We start from the raw sequence: 17513 nt of genomic DNA, 5'->3' as shown, positions 1-17513 counted from the left end.
CAGCTTCAGAACCTCAGAACCAAATGTTTTCCTGAATTCCTCCCAGCGATGCTGCAGGGTGCGCTGTGGATCCACTCAGAAACATAAATCCTGGCGTCAGCAGAGAAAACATGAACTACTGATATGATCAAGAACAGGAAGAGAAGCAAACAATGATGGGAAACGCAGGAGGTGGAGAAACGATTAAACCGTACGTGATATAATTAAAGGAACATAATAATGTTCTGTTAGATGTTCTGCTCTCGTCCCGTTGGACCGGTTCCTCTACTGATCACTGGACTCTGAGAACCTGGAAGTAAAAACCTTTTATTCTATATCTACATCTATATCTACATCTATATCTATACCAGACTCCATATTTACAAGGATTCCTTGTGAAGATATTAATGTCGTCTGAAAAACTGAATGGAAATGACCTCACATGACCTTTAAATGACCTGAAACAGCCAGACATGTTTAGAAATGGTGTTTAATAATAAATATTAAAATATAAAATATGTGGTGGTTTTTCCTCAGTGTCTCCAGGCAAGATTTTAAACTCAAAGGAAATAATCAAAGGTTTTCTGATCTGTTTTGCAGAATGAAAAGAAATTTGGTGAAACAAAAACATTAATTAAATTTGAAATGTTATTAATATTACAGGAAAGAATCATTAATTCAGTAACGAGACAAAAAGCATCAGAGCCAAATAACGGAATAATAATTCTGGTCAGACTTTCAGTATTATTCAGTTATGAACAATAAAAATAAAAATTTCATAAAAATAAAAACAATAAAAAGGAGTTTATGATTGCTTAAAGTTAAAATGATGATGGTTCAATAATAACAATAAAGCAGCTTACCTGAAAATAAAGTCTAAAATAATCTAAGTTCATAAAGTCAGACACCAGTCAGTCAACCATCAACTCTGATAATGATGATTTTTCCTTTTTTTTTCATCATGAAGATAAATCTGGAGTCCAGCTGAGCCTGAACCCATCATGAGGTCATCCCATCACTATCAGGTTTCTGTCCTGAAACAAAGGGGCTCATTGTCCTGTTTCCTTTGGTCTAGTTAAAGGCCGCTCCAGCTGCATCCCTCCAGGAAGAAAGCTTCTTTACATGGTTCAGACTTTTTATTATTACATTCTAAGCTGCTTCCAGCAAACAGTGCATGAACAGATGAAATGCTGCAGCAACAGAAAATAAAAATACAAAAAATATTAAATGTTTGCAATAACAATAAGCTTCTGAATATGACTTTTACACTGAGCTGTTTACAGAGTGGAGTTCCTGCTGAAATGTTAGCTGTTAGCCGCTAGCTGTTAGCCGCTATCCGTTAGCGGATAGCTGTTAGCCGTTAGCTGCTAGCTGTTAGCCGCTTTCCGTTAGCCGTTAGCTGTTAGCCGTTAGCTGCTAGCTGTTAGCCGCTAGCTGTTAGCCGCTTTCCGTTAGCCGCTAGCTGTTAGCCGTTAGCTGCTAGCTGTTAGCAGGCTCTGGTCTTTTCCTGGATGTTCCAGTTTAGCATAAACTGTTGTCAGATTGTTGTCGCTGCTTCCTGATGGTTCTGGAATATTTTCTTCCTGAGGAAAGAAAAACAGGAAACGGGTCAGAGAAACTGCAGGAAGCTGGTTCTGCTGCATCAGAACCACAGAACCACAGACCCAGGCTGTTTGGATCAGAACCAGGCTAAAGTGAAGCTCAGTTAAACAGACTAGCATCATGTTTTTTCTCCGTTAGGAGTTGGAATCATCAGCCATCGCTCCGTCGTTCTGAGTTCTGGTTCCGGTCGTCTCCAGTTGGACCTGAGTTCAGTTTTTCTGACTTTTGGACCTTCAATCAAACCCAGCAGATCATCAGGTTCTGCTGTTTCATCTCCAGCCTCTCTGCATGTTTTCTGATCATGTTTCTAATGTAAACTGTCTCTTGAGTTATTGGTTTATTATTGATCTGTTTGAATATCACAGCTCCATCTGCTCCCTGATCCCAGCAGGTGGGTTTTATTCCCGTCTTTGTTTGGCTCCAGGTGTTCAGGTCTCATTAGAAACATGAGCCCTGCAGGCTGGAGTCATGTTGTCTCTGCCTTTGTGTTCAACCTGTTTCAGTTTCTCTGCACTTTATTGAATGATTCTGTTTTTTTCAGCTTCTGTTTGGCTGATTTCCCTCTGAACTCAGTGCTTTTCATTTACAACGGCTCTAATCTGCAATCTTTATTCCAGGTTTGGTCTCTAATTTAGAAGAACTATAATTATATGTTATTATAAACCATCTGAGCTGAAGCTCAGAGGAACATATGAACCCATCGGTCTACAGAGACTCGGGTTCCTGCAGCTACATTGAGCTCAGTTTGACTATTTAACCTGTTTTTACCTTTGAATTTAATACTTTATCTTCGTGAGGCCTGACATAAAGCAAACATCCTGCCCAACAGAACAGAACGGGATATTTGCTCAGTGATATCTGACGCCATCGACATGTTTAACCTTTAGGGAGGGAAGCTCAGGTTACGATGCCGTATCCTAGCAACAGAATCACCTCCAGCTGAGGGGATTTCCAACGCCACCAGGTTTATCTGGGCTTCAGATGGTAAAAACAAAACAACCAACAAACATGAAGAAGCAGAATGAAGAGAAGTGATAAAAAGTTATAATCCAGATGGGAATTAATCAGTCAATATGAATCAAAGCCACCAGGCTAAAGGGTTTTAGTCTGGTTTAAAGAAACTCAGGGTTTCAGCTGTTTTACAGTTTTCTTTAAGTTTGTTCCAGATTTGTGTTGCATAGAAGCTGAGTGCTGCTTCTCCATGTTTGGTTCTGGTTCTGATGCAGAACAGAACCAGAACCAGAACCAGAAGACCTGAGGGGTCCGAAGATACAACAGCAGCAGATCTTTAACGCTTCAGTGATTTATAAACTACCAGAACCTCTCTGAGTTTCTCTGATCCTGGAATGTTCTGCAGCTGGTAGAAGGCCGACTTTGGACCCGACTCTATGTGGCTCTGAAGGCTCAGGTCAGAGGTCATCCTGATCTCTGGTTCCCAGCTGTAATAACTAAAGCTGTTTGTTGACTCTAGATCTATAACCCTAGACCTATAACTCTAGATCTATAACCCTAGATCTACAGCGCTAGACCTATAACTAACTCTATAAATCTAGATCTATAACTATAGACCTATAGCTCTAGATCTATAACCCTAGATCTATAGTTCTAGATCTATAACCCTAGACCTATAGTTCTAGATCGTTCCTCTTCAGGTCCAAAGATAAAACCTCCAGTTTCGGTTCTTCTGTTTTCTCTGCCTGTTTCTGATCACGTACCTGATTTTGTCTTTTATCCTTAATACGAATTGGCGTATACTGGACTTCCTCTTCTCTTATAGAATCTGCTGAAATAAAAGTGAAATGTGTTGTTAAAAACCAACCAAATGAAGCTTCTGTGTTTCTCTGAAGAACTAAAACAGATCATTTCCCCAGAGAAGGAAGCAGCAGAGACGTGACGCCCAGAAACGGGTTAGAAAAACAAAAATAAGAAAATAAAGACGAACTGGATCTGATCTGATCTGGAGGAAAGAGGAGAGACTCAGCATTCAGCCTGGTGGATCTCCACTGATGAAAAGATTCAAATATGAGCCTGAGGAAAACGATTCAGAGAGTAAAACATCTGAACAGATCCAGAAATGATCTGTTACTGAAACGTGAAGGTTTTAATATTTAATTCAGGTTTTAACTGATTCATCCAGACGGTTCTTTATTTTAATCTGGTCTCCAGTTTATCCAGTTTAACATCAGAAATCCCCACCATGTTCTCTGTCATTTCCTGCCAGATTAAAAACAGGAAGCAGAGAATCGGAGGCAGCTGATTGGTCGGTTCCTTCCTGTCTCCAGTCAGGAAAACCGTTTCCTGCTCAGCTCCTGCTCCCATTACCACCAGTTTGTTACAGTCACTGGAGAGCTGCAGTTAGCTCAAATTAACTTTAACTAAAGCAACATGGGGAAAACATTCAACTTTGATTAAATATAACAGGATTTTAAATAATTTCATTAAAAGCTCTGTAAACCCCCATCTGCTCTTTTTTAGCCCCATAAGATGAAATTTAGTCAAATTTAGAATTTTTCCCTGAAAGTGAACAAAAAGCCAGAGATAACCATTTTTTAATCTTAACCATATTTATGAAATTCAACATTTGTTTTATTTTCAGCTCTAAAACTCAGTCAGAAAAGAAAATCCGGTTCAGAAAACTTGTTAAAAACAGTAAATAAAGTAACTTTGTTAGTTAAAAACTGAAAATGTTAAAAAGGAGAAAATCTTTTACCTCCCAGAAAAACCAAAGAAAACAGTTTAAATCTCCAGAGGATAATAAATAATAATATCTTCTTCCTGAGTCCCAAAGCAGCCATGTTAGTCTTTAAGGCTAATTAAAAATAAACTCTTTTACTTTACCAAAGTTTCCAACAAACAAATCAAATCCTGAGTTTTAAACGTTTTGTTCTTTCGGCTCGACATCAACAGCTTCAGGTTTCTCTTCTTCTTGTTGGATTTTAGATGAGAAAAAACAAAAACAGGATTTTAGTTAGAATTAGTTACTGCAGCATTTTCCTGTGTAAGAAACAATTTATTCTTGGTTCTTTTGGCACATTGGTGTTTAGTTTTTCAGTTTTCGTGCTTCAACACATCAGATTTCATGTTGCAACACGTTTCAGCAGGAAGACGGTTAAATTAAAAACAAGCTGCTGATGTAATTTCTGCCTCTGGAAGCAACAAGTTGGAGCAGGAATCAGCTAAAGTATGCAGCACAGAAGGAGTGAGACAAAAACATAATTAGGTACTTGAATCTGAAAAACAAATGTTTCAGTAAAAGAATAAACCAAAATCACTATTTAAAGATACGTAAATGTAAAGTTACAACAGTTTGAAACAATGAACTCTTTGAATGAAGCAGACACCAGGCTGCTGGGCTCCTGCAAAACTGATCCAAACCAAACTGGCCTGCAGGAGGATCCATACAGAGCCGGACAATGCTACATGCTACATGCTAAATGCTAAATGCTACATGACAACAAACCCAAACTGCTGCAATCTGACAGAAATGCTGTAAATTATATCCAGTTTGTTCCTTTGAATCAAACTGGGTCAAAGAACTGGTTCTGTTTCTGCACCAGTTCATTCTGTCCCACATCCCACTGGACTGACCATCACCTGATTGGACCAGAGGCTTCATCAGGAGCTGTAGTCATGGAAACCAACAACCAATCACAGCATGAGAACAAGCTAAAGCTAACCTGTATGCTGCCTTAAATAACCCAAGACAGTAAAAACTGAATATTTAACACAAAATCAGCTTGAAATGAAACTTTCTGCCTGATTCTGTGATGAATATTTATGTAAAGAGACGTTTATTTAGCTTTAAACCAGATTGTTCTTGACATTAAAACTGTTTTCTTCAGACTGTTTTGCTGTGCAGACACATAAATCACCAGGGAATCGTCCCTCCGGTCTAGTTACAGATCTGGTTACCTGGTGGAAGAACAATCAGCTCACATGAAGAGGATCAGGTAGTTAAAACCATCCAGAGGGAATTTACAGGTGAATCATTCAGTGTCTAACGTTTCCTGCTGCATTCAGTCCTGATGACTGAATGTGAGAAACATCAATCAGAGGAAACTCAGACAGAAACTCGGCCATCAGGTCCAAACCTGACATGAATCTGTAATCTGAGTTTGTTCAGACTGAGCATCAGGTCTTTACAGGAAACATGAGGAAAACAGGCTGCAGGTCCAAAGGTCCAGATTCAGACTGAACCATCAGAACCAGGAGGTTCAGGATCACCTGAACCTCCTGGTTCAGAACCAGGAGGTTCAGACATCAGAACCAGGAGGTTCAGGATCATCAGTCTGATGTTGTTCAGGTGAAGGGAAACATTTTAGTTTAAATATTTCACCAACCACAATAAACACAATATAAATATGTTTTTCATGCTAATGTCAAACAGTGACTGAAGAAGAAGCAAAGATTAGTTATGCACAATATTTCACAAACTGAGATTTATACATCTATAGACATTAAATTAATAGATGAATCTCAGAGTAAATGATCAAATACCTGCCTTGGGTTTGACTGCCTGATGACTTTTGGCCCAGAAACTTCTTCTTCATCACCAAGACTCCAAAAGCAACCAATACAATAAGCACAACTGAGACAACAATTGGGATCCAATCTGTCATTAGGAACAAAACAAAACAAACATTAGAATGAAACAGAAACCACCACAAAATAAGAGAATTTATAACAGTGTGTGATAAATCTCACATGTTCTTCTGTCATTCTGAGTTTTTGTCTCGTTGAATCCACAGAGAATCATCACATTAACATCAACAGTCTTGTTCTCTGCAGGATTGGCTGCTGCGCATCTATATAATGAAGCTCTATCTTCTCTATGGACAGTGATGTTGAAAGACACAGCAGAGCGGCTCTGGTTCTGTATTTCTTTGTCTCTGATCCACAGCAGAGTCGCAGATTTGTTCACAGAGCAGGTCAGCAGGCAGAGGTCAGAGGTCACATTAACGGCTGTGACTGCAGGAGTCGGTGCTGGATCTGCAGAGAATCATTTTAACTTTTAGTGAAAATTACTCGAGATATTCTGGATCATCAGATTTCAGTTCTTCAGTCTGAGTTTTGATCTTCTGGCCTCTCAGATCCCAGCTTGTGATCCATGAAGGTTTTAAGGTCCATCTTTGTTTCCATCACTCTGTTCAGCCCATAACTGTGACGGTCAGTTAATGCAACATTAAGGAATATCCTAAACTGATTTCTGTCAGCAGATGGTTCTGAACATTATGTCTCCTTTTGTCTCCTCTGGTTGGTTGTTAGTGTTCAGATCTAATCCAGTTTCTTTCCAGTTCCTCACATCAAACCTGATTCCTGGACGTATTTTCTCTCCTCACCAGCTTCATAAATAATAACTGACTGAGTCATTCCGATAATAATTCCTGACAATCAGGTGGAGCTGCTACTTGGCCATTTTTAATTTGACTTGATAATTATGTTACTTATAATAGTTATTTATATCCATACCAACCCTGCAATGCTCTGCATCCCCACTCAGCTCAGTGTGCTAATCTCAAACATCTTCCTGTTGTGTTTTTCAGAACAGGGAAACATTTTCACCCTCCAGCTAAAATGAAAATTATTTTTTTACATACTTATCTTTATCCAAGCTTAGAAAAACTTTAGGTATGACTGGTTTCTGTTCGATTACATTTGTTTAGTGGTGAAAACATTGGCTGCGGATATTTTAAAGATGTTGCCTCATGGTGATAAACTGTGTTATAGAAATTCACATCCATCCAGAGTTTGGCGGATCCACAGACGGTCAGCAGAAACTCTGTGGTGTTCGAAAGTCGATTTGATGGGATTTTCACAGGTGATTCAGTGGAACCACAATCTGAACTGTTTGTGATTTGACTGTAACCTGATCCCCTATGTGGGAAGGGAGGGACTCAGTGCCACGACATGGAATCTGTAATCCCATGTGGGGATCAGATCCACATGGGATTACAGATTCCATGTTCCACGACATGGAATCTGTAATTCCTGTAAAGAAAGGAGGAATCTTGCATCCTGGAGGCTCGTTGTGTTTGGTTTCTCCCTCTCAGACGTATTTTAAACTGTCAGGCAGCTAATCTGGGATTAGCTCAGATTCAGAGGTAATGTGGATCCACTCAGCCTGGATCCACAGGGATCTGGTTCAGGATCAGATTATTTTCTATTGTAACGTTACAGATCCTTCGGACCAGACCTCCATCAGTCAGTTCTGTTATTCATGCTACATTAGTGGTGAACAAGGATCCACTATAAGTGACGGGCAGCTACATAATCCAGACATGAACCAGGATGTCTGAACATCCAGTATGTTTAATAATATCAGATTAATTGCCTACCGAGCTGCGTGTCGGTATATAAATGTGTTTGAGTGCAAATGGGTGAATGTGACTCTAGTGTAAAGCGCTTTGAGTGGCCAAAATGATCGGATCAAGCGCTATATAAGTTCAGTCCAGTTGAGAAGAGACAGAAGGAGTTTATTGAAAAAAGCAAAATGGTGACATGGAAACTCGCCTGTTAAATATTGACTTCTTCTCTGTGTTTACAGTTCAGCTGTAGATTAATGTTTAGATGGTTTATTTAGCTGATTCTTCATGGTTTCCTCTAAAAGCTGGAGATGCTGAGATATTTTCACGTTCATAGGTTTCCACTGCATGATGACGTGACGATGTTCATAAGCAGCTAAAGATGCTGTTAGCTTCGTTTAGCCTCTGGCTAAAGTGACAACATGAAGCGTCGCTCCTGGCAGAAATCTGCAGATTCTGTAATTATCAACTGAACCAAAGATGATTTAAAATGACGCCTTATGGACTTATCCTCAGCTCTCCGTGGCTCCTGTCAGCTGGATGCAGATCAGCAGGTTCACGTTTTGTCACACTTGTTGACTTTAAGATTTAAATATAAAGTTACTAAAATGTGTTTTCAGTTATTTTTCTAATTCTGCTGCTGATCCATCAGATGAGCTGCTGTAATGAGGGAATAGTTTTATAGTTTGAATCAATAAGGTTCATGTAAAATTGGATTGAAGTAAATGTAATAGCCATTTAATCATTATTTAACCAGGTCAGTCAATAGGTAAACTGTTCACATTTACATCAACCTCTAAGCATAATTCATGCAGTCATCATAACTATTCACAGGGCCTCAGGATCGGGACCCATAAAGGCAGCTGGTGATTGGCTCCTTCATCCTCCATGAAAACATGCAGCGCTCCATTTGTCCTGTCTGGAGCCTTCATCCTGTCTGGTCTCTCTCTTTATTGGTCACATTATTTTCTCTCATCAGCCACAAACTGGTGGTTTTTATCCTCATCTCACTTTGAAGACCATATGAAACATCTGTGGAAGATCTGCTGTTTTCCTCTCAGAAATAATTAACTCTGCTGCCAACGAGAGTAGAGAAAATATAAAGGCTCAGAAATGGTTCTGGTTACTAAACCTATAGAGCAGGAAGCTGACCTCTGACCCCCAGAGGATCTCTGGGAACCTGGACTAATGCAAACAGCTCCTTCCTTCCTGAACTTCCTTCCACACCGAGAGCAGCTTCTGTCAGGAGGAAAGTCTCCGACCCGCTGAAGCTTCACACACCTTGAAACGGTTTTCTGTGACAGAATGTACTCTGAGATTTAAACTCTGGTTCTGGGGGCCTGTGGGTTTAGTTTGGGATTTAATCTGTGAACTGCATTATTATTTCTGTAATTTATACGACAAAATCTACCTGTTAACATCTCAGGTATAGTTACCAGTAATCAGAAAATCATGTTTATGAATATAACTCAGAGATATATTTCATATTTAACTCCACTAACTAATGTCTTGACAGTTAATTTAAAATTATTTTAATTAATTCAATTAAATTTATTGAAAAAGCACCAATTCATAATAAATGTTATATCAATAAACTTTACAAAAATAATTAATTTCACTCACTCATTGTTTCCAGTTGATCCCAGTTATCAATCAGGGCAGTTTGTTTAATTAATTATTCAAATTAGGTTAAAACATTTAAGGAAACCCAGCAGATTGAATAGAGTTACTGCTTCACTGCTGTCACTCCTGAATGCAGCAACAGCAGATAATCTAGCATTGAGTCGTTGACCTTACAGCAATTCCTCACACACCTCACCTTTACTGGTCTAATACAGTTTAATTACAATATTTTTTGACATTTTAATTAAAATTTTGTTATTTCTTGCTGGTGAGAGTTAAACTTTTACTGTATAGTAAAAAAAATATTTGGGACTGATTTAATTATGATTGAAAATTATGGAGATAATTACAAACATGGACTTCATTCTTTGTTTATTCCATCAGGACAATCAGAGAAAAACCTAAATAAAAATACTTACCATAAATCTGAAGATTATATGAAGAAGTAATTTGGCCTCTTTGGACTGTATAGATTCCTGAGTCGTTCCTCTGCAGGTTTGTGATCTTAAAGAGTCCAGAGCTTCGGCTCCACTGAAGCCTGTTCTTGTAATTATCCACATCAATATCGAGTTCACCTTTAGTCACTGAAGCAATGTTTTTTCTTCCATATAAAAGATATCCTTTCTCTGTGACAGCAGCAGGTAGAGTGACGGCTCCTCCAACGGTTCCTGTCAGATTCTCCTTCACTTCCTGTCCAGCAGAAAATCCCAGAATCACTGGAGAAACACAGAGATTGAAAATATCGACCTGAATGTCTTTATTAAAGATGAAATTGTCATGATTGGGGGGTGGAGATGGTGAGCGTGAATGCTGATCAGACCCAGATAGAAGTGAATGTTGATGTTTAATGAAGAATGCAGCTCAATACAGTCCAAAGCAGGCAGCACAGTGAGCGGAGGCTAACGCTAACACTGGTAGCTACTGACCACAGACTGAAAACACGAGAACTAAGTTGACTAAACCAGTTCAACTATGAAAACAAACAACTGATGTCTACAACGTTAGACAAACTACCAACGACAAGGATCCAACAGAGACAACAGGGGGCTTAAATACACAGATAGGTAATCAGGGAACTAGAAACAGCTGGGAACAAACAGGGAAGACAGGATAGACTCACAGGGAAACGGGGCTAAACACAGAAAACCTCAAAATAACTACACAGAAAAACATGGATCACAACAGAAATATCATTAAATATTTTCATCTAGAAGATTAAAGTCATGGCAAATTCAGGTTTGAACAATTACATTTTAACTCATTTTGATAAAAATTACATAATATTTAGAAAACATGTATAGTATTTGAACAACAGAAAGGAAACCATCTGAGTTCATGTTTAATATTCAGGGTTATATTTATTTGACCTTCATCATTTCCTCAGTTTTCTACAGGACTGATAATCTGTCGACTCGGCAGAAATCCAGTCCAGTTCTGGACCTGCTGGTTTCATTTCTCAGACGTCTGACGGATCGAGGGAAGATGGAGAGAGAGAGAGAGAGAGAGAGAGAGAGAAAGAGAGAGAGAGAGAGAGAGAGAGAGAGAGAGAGAAAGAGAGAGAGAGAGAGAGAGAGAGAGAGAGAGAGAGAGAGAGAGAGAGAGAGAAAGAGAGAGAGAGAGAGAGAGAGAGAGAGAGAGAGAGAGAGAGAGAGAGAGAGAGAGAGAGAGAAAGAGAGAGAGAGAGAGAGAGAGAGAGAGAGAGAGAGAGAGAAAGAGAGAGAGAGAGAGAGAGAGAGACAGAGAGAGAGAGAGAGAGAGAGGAGGTTTGGGTTTTACCTTGAAGCTAAACTGGTTCCTATGAAATTTAAACTCACTCAAAGTGAACAACACTTACAAAACCTGCAGATAAAATCTGCTCCATGTAATAATTGGTAGCAGAAAAATTATTTACAGAAACGTGTTTCAGATTCAAGATTTTCAGTTTGACACTATTTTTACGTTACATTATACCGATGTATTTAATGCAGTCTTTATAAAATGTATAAAATAACATTTCACTATAAATATTACATTTGTGGGTTTATTTAAACTTATAAATGCTTCAATAAACAAACCATCACTAATTTTTCTGCTGATCAGCTTCAATCACTGCATGCGGATGGATGTCAGCAGATCAGCCTAAATGACAGAAAACACTCATCTGACAGTGTTTCTATAGAAAGATGTCATTTATATTTAATTTGGTCAGTAAGGGAAGCAGGTCAATCAGAAGGAGGAAAATGTTCACCATAAATCCAAACTGCTGACAGAGAATGAGCTGCAGAAACCAGGATGGTGAATTCATGTCCAGTAAGGTATGCTAAGTTAATCTATGCTAAAATAATCTATGCTAAGATAATCTATGCTAAGATAATCTATGCTAAACTAATCTATGCTAAGATAATCTATGCTAAAATAATCTATGCTAAACTAATCTATGCTAAGATAATCTATGCTAAAATAATCTATGCTAAGATAATATATGCTAAAATAATCTATGCTAAGCTAATCTTAGCGCATCAGGATGCTGGTTACAAACTGAGGATGTGAAGTCTGAGCATGAAGTTCCTGAACGGTTGGATTTCTGCACAGACCAGGTGTTTGGATCTGTTGGTCCAAATGAATCATAAAGACACCTGATCAATAGATGATTACCTGATCAATAGATGATTACCTGATCAATAGATGACCAGAAAACGATCAAAGATTATGAAAACTGCAGGACTGTTCCTGATGAGCAGGACTTATTGTTGTAAAGAAGTTTATATACAGAGCAAAGCTGCACTGGGCTTTGAGTAGAAATGTGATTTAAAACCAGTAAAATAATTAACTTAATACTGTCAGAGTCTCAGCCTGGAAGAGAGATAGTCATGAATGGTTTACCTCTATTAATATGGGTCTATTACTAGTTTACCTCTATTAATATGGATCTATTACTAGTTTACCTCTATTAATATGGGTCTATTACTAGTTTACCTCTATTAATATGGGTCTATTACTAGTTTACCTCTATTAATATGGATCTATTACTAGTTTACCTCTATTAATATGGATCTATTACTAGTTTACCTCTATTAATATGGGTCTATTACTAGTTTACCTCTATTAATATGGGTCTATTACTAGTTTACCTCTATTAATATGGATCTATTACTAGTTTACCTCTATTAATATGGATCTATTACTAGTTTACCTCTATTAATATGGATCTATTACTAGTTTACCTCTATTAATATGGATCTATTACTAGTTTACCTCTATTAATATGGGTCTATTACTAGTTTACCTCTATTAATATGGGTCTATTACTAGTTTACCTCTATTAATATGGGTCTATTACTAGTTTACCTCTATTAATATGGATCTATTACTAGTTTACCTCTATTAATATGGGTCTATTACTAGTTTACCTCTATTAATATGGGTCTATTACTAGTTTACCTCTATTAATATGGATCTATTACTAGTTTACCTCTATTAATATGGATCTATTACTAGTTTACCTCTATTAATATGGGTCTATTACTAGTTTACCTCTATTAATATGGGTCTATTACTAGTTTACCTCTATTAATATGGATCTATTACTAGTTTACCTCTATTAATATGGGTCTATTACTAGTTTACCTCTATTAATATGGATCTATTACTAGTTTACCTCTATTAATATGGGTCTATTACTAGTTTACCTCTATTAATATGGCTAAACTATTCATACCCTATTCATGCCAGGGTATGAATACTTTAGAGCCTATGAGTATTTATATGATTACTAAGCTGTAGATATTTTATACATAGATTTCCTGTCAGTCCAGTGGTTCTGCATTTGATTTGTTTTTGTTCAACACAAAGTTATAAATGTTTTTATTCCACTTCCTGAACTGAATCTATTTAAAACAAACTGATTTATCTTTTAGTTGGAATTAAACTCTGAAAACGTTTTGATTGCAGAATCTTCCTTCATTTCTGTAAAAACCTTCTTCATGCCTCGTGTTCTGAACAAACTGGTTGCTACGCAGTTAGAAATTAAAATACCAGTGAAGCACCAGGATGTAAATATTTGGTTTTTATTTAAACATCACATGACCGACCAGCTGCTGCTTCCATCAAACAGCAGAAAATCCTGGCTGAGCTTCACAAACATGATTCTGACGAGCTTTTAGTGACAATAAATCAAAAAACAAAACATATTTATAGAAGCTCAATGTTTATATTGTTTTCTTTCTGTTTTTCCAAACGATCAAAACTTTTACATTCATCCATCTGCAGTTAAAAACATGCAGATTAACAGGAAACTGTGTGTTTAATGTTTGTTAGAGGAACATCAACATGTTGAGGAAGATAAATATTCAGCAACACGAAGAATAAAACTGTATAAATGTTTCTGGTTGTTGGTGTTAAGGCTCAGTGCGGTGGTGGAGGTATGGTGATACGGGAAAACTTCAACCAATAGGAGCCGGACGTTTGGTTGGTCAGTTTAAAGTATGAAATGTATAATTTAATAATTCATATTCCCTTCAGTTACTGTTTAAGGTTTAAAGTTATGTTTTATTTCACTAAATGCATATTTATTTGTCTCAGCAGGAAGAAAACAGGAACATATTTTTATTACTTCCATGTTGAATTATTGAGTTTATGATGATAAAAATGTATCTTCTGTTTTTTACAGTGTTATATACTGTATGCATATTTAGTATCTTACAGACAATAACAAGAGAATCTCATAAAATCCTCATGATAGATTTATTATGGGGAAGTAAAATAAACTTTATGGTTATTAATCATCATAAAAACGTCCTAAATCGTCTCGTTTGTCCCAGAAACAGCATAAAGTTCATCCTCCAGTCTAACGTTTGGTTTCTGTTTACAGTCAGAGATGAAAATCAGATCATTGTGAACATTTATGAAGGAATCGTGGATATTTAATAATATTTCTCCATCTGAGCTGCAGTTTCTCTAGAAGATGATCAGTAAAACCTGAACTTCTGTTTGAAAACTTTTATTAGAAATAATTTACATTAAACCTGTAATTTACTGACATGTCAGGGAATATTTTGGATTAACAGCAGATTTTAATCCCATCAGATCCTACAGATTATCCACAGCGTTCCAGCCTTCAGTCAGATTAACATTCAGGATGCAGGTTGGTGGTTCAATACCAGCTTATAATCCATCAGAAAACACACAGAAACCCAGTGAGTCCAGTTCAAAGTGTTTCTGGTCCAAATGGAGTCATAAAAAATCACAGAAAAAGTCTCTGATATGATGATGAACTATTTATTCTGGAATAAGGAGAAGAAGTCAAACTTGTTCAGTTCTGAGTCTTTTTGCTCATTCAGGATGTTTGAAACGTTTTTTCTCATCTGCTGAGCAAAACTAAGAGTTTTAACTGTGTCATCATTTTCATGACTCAAAGGATTTTTCTGTCTGGTTTCCAAACCTCTCCACTGGTGTTGCCTCATGGTCTGAATAATACATGATGTTCATATTTCTGTATTTCCAGTCATGACTTTGTGCTTCACTGAACTCCAGCAGAGTCACTAACCAGCAACCAGTTCATCTGAAGAACATATCACAATGTATCAGTTGATAGATAATTATTGATTAGTTTTTGTTTTAAATATCTAACATGCCACCAACCGTTCCTGTTTTATCCAGTTTTCTCTCCAAGTTTCTGTTTTTCATTTTTAAGCAGTTATGAAGCACAATGGAGAAACACGGAACTGCTGCTGCAAGCTAATCAACAGGTTGTTGCTAGGCAACCAAAGAGTGAGTTAGTTTGTTGCTAGGCAACCAAAGAGTGAGTTAGTTGCTAGGCAACCAAAGAGTGAGTTAGTTGCTAGGTAACCAAAGAGTTAGTTTGTTGCTAGGCAACCAAAGAGTGAGTTAGTTGCTAGGTAACCAAAGAGTTAGTTTGTTGCTAGGCAACCAAAGAGCGTGTTAGTTGCTAGGTAACCAAAGAGTTAGTTTGTTGCTAGGCAACCAAAGAGCGAGTTAGATGATGCCACCTTGCTTAGCTAGCTGTGAGAGGTTGAGAAGCTGAACCCTTTCCTCTGCCTACATCCCCCAGAATGCATTGCGGTTCTGAGCCAGAGTTCAGTGAAATACTGAATATTCTTTCAGACGTATCATCTATAGATATTGATCATGACTCTGTCATAATATAAATTATTGTTGGTCATTTTTCCAGGCCTCAGTCTCTCTGTGTTCAGGATGGGAGCAACAGAGACATTTATGTAATATTTGGACTTGTGATGTCATCGATCACGCCCTGTCGACTGGTGAGTTTCTGACTTAAACCGAACCGGTTCAGTTCTGATAATGAACCGAACCGATTCAGTTCTGATAGTGAACCGAATCGGTTCAGTTCTGCTAATGAACCGAACCGGTTCAGTTCTGATAGTGAACCGAACCGGTTCAGTTCTGATAGTGAACCGAACCGGTTCAGTTCTGATAATGAACCGAACCGGTTCAGTTCTGATAATGAACCGAACCGGTTCAGTTCTGATAATGAACCGAACCGGTTCAGTTCTGATAGTGAACCGAATCGGTTCAGTTCTGATAGTGAACCGAATCGGTTCAGTTCTGCTAATGAACCGAACCGGTTCAGTTCTGATAGTGAACCGAACCGGTTCAGTTCTGATAGTGAACCGAACCGGTTCAGTTCTGATAGTGAACCGAATCGGTTCAGTTCTGCTAATGAACCGAACCGGTTCAGTTCTGATAGTGAACCGAACCGGTTCAGTTCTGATAGTGAACCGAACCTGTTCAGTTCTGCTAATGAACCGAACCGGTTCAGTTCTGCTAATGAACCGAACCGGTTCAGTTCTGCTAATGAACCGAACCGGTTCAGTTCTGATAGTGAACCGAACCGGTTCAGTTCTGATAGTGTTTGGTGAAACAGCTGCTTCTTGTTTCTCATTTCAGCTCAAAGGGAAATAACAAAAACTAAAATTATCATTTTGTCACTTTCTTTGTGATTTTTGGTCAAAACCTGTTCAAGACGAATGAAAGAATCTAAACACGGTTTATTCCTGAACCTGATGGTCCAGCACCAAAACACAGACTCTCCAGAACCAGAACCAGAACCAGAACCAAACATGGAAAAGCATAATTCAGTTTTATGCTCCAATAATCTGGGACAAATTTATAGAAAACTTCAGAACTGCTGAAACACTGAGTTCCTTTAATTGAAGACTGAAACCATTTCTTTAGAGTTACTTTTGATAGTAATAATAACTGGAACATCGTTAATTTTAGTACATTTTCTTTACCTTCCTTTGTAAAACGCCTTCATGTTCTACTTGTTTATGTTTTCCTCAGTTCAAACTGCCTCATCCTGAAATGTGAAACTTGTCTGGGCTTGAAGCTGATCTTTTCAACAGGGTGTGGACTGGAGCACATGTGTCTCTACTCAGAGGTTAAAGTGAAAACACAGTTATAATACTGGGATTTTTCCATCCAGTAACTGGTCAGTTAAACTGGGCTGGTGGTCTGATAATGGATCTGGAAGCTCATCAGTAAAACATTAATCTGTGAACTTAATGGCTTCCTGAGAGAGGAAATGGAACAAGAAGACACTTTATATCCAAACCAATCGATGTCGAAGCTCTAAAATGTTCTGTAACGTCTGAATAAACCAGCTGACTGTCAGGACGTAACGCCTGCAGCTGGTTGTGTTCATGTACACAGAGATATCTGTACTGAAAACACCTGGTCGTCACATCCAGTCATTTTATTTACTAGAAACAAACCAAACAACAAACAGACTAAATAAAAAACCTTTTGGAGATAAAATTCCCTGAGGATTCACTGGAAAAGCCCCGTCGTTTCAAACTAAACGTTTGGTTTCAGTTTCTCTATTATCCTTTTCTAAAGGAAAGTTTCCCTCCTGCTACAGTGATCTGGGTTCTCATTTGATTAAAATTAGCATTTTATTAACCACCATGCATGCATGTTGGGACATTTTCATGTTTTAGAGGAACATTGTCAGGGACGTCTGACTGGAAACAGGAAAACGATCAGAAC

The 17513-nt window shown here is 37.9% G+C and overlaps 1 protein-coding gene and 1 non-coding gene across 5 annotated transcripts in view; one reads left to right on the top strand and one right to left on the bottom strand.

Annotated features, from left to right (window-relative positions):
• LOC103472310 (C-type lectin domain family 9 member A-like) overlaps positions 1-17513 on the top strand; it is a 182306-nt gene that overhangs the window by 72457 nt on the left and 92336 nt on the right. The gene's annotated exons all lie outside the window — the stretch shown is intronic.
• On the bottom strand, positions 452-6192 carry LOC103472329 (uncharacterized). Of its 4 annotated transcripts, none has more exons than XR_014089352.1 (3): positions 6079-6192; positions 3297-4506; positions 452-1562 (listed from the first exon to the last, which is right to left on the bottom strand). It is a non-coding gene; the product is annotated as an uncharacterized LOC103472329 (transcript). The 4 variants fall into 4 exon arrangements; XR_014089353.1 differs by having other exon boundaries at positions 3297-4503; XR_014089351.1 differs by lacking the exon at positions 6079-6192 and having other exon boundaries at positions 3297-3361; positions 4420-6072.

This window comes from Poecilia reticulata, chromosome 1 (genome assembly GCF_904066995.2).
Source record: "Poecilia reticulata chromosome 1, P_reticulata-male-v2, whole genome shotgun sequence".
In the NCBI taxonomy this organism is placed as follows: Eukaryota; Metazoa; Chordata; class Actinopteri; order Cyprinodontiformes; family Poeciliidae; genus Poecilia; species Poecilia reticulata.
Note: the sequence above shows the minus strand (reverse complement) of the source record. Positions and strands in the feature narration are given on the sequence as shown.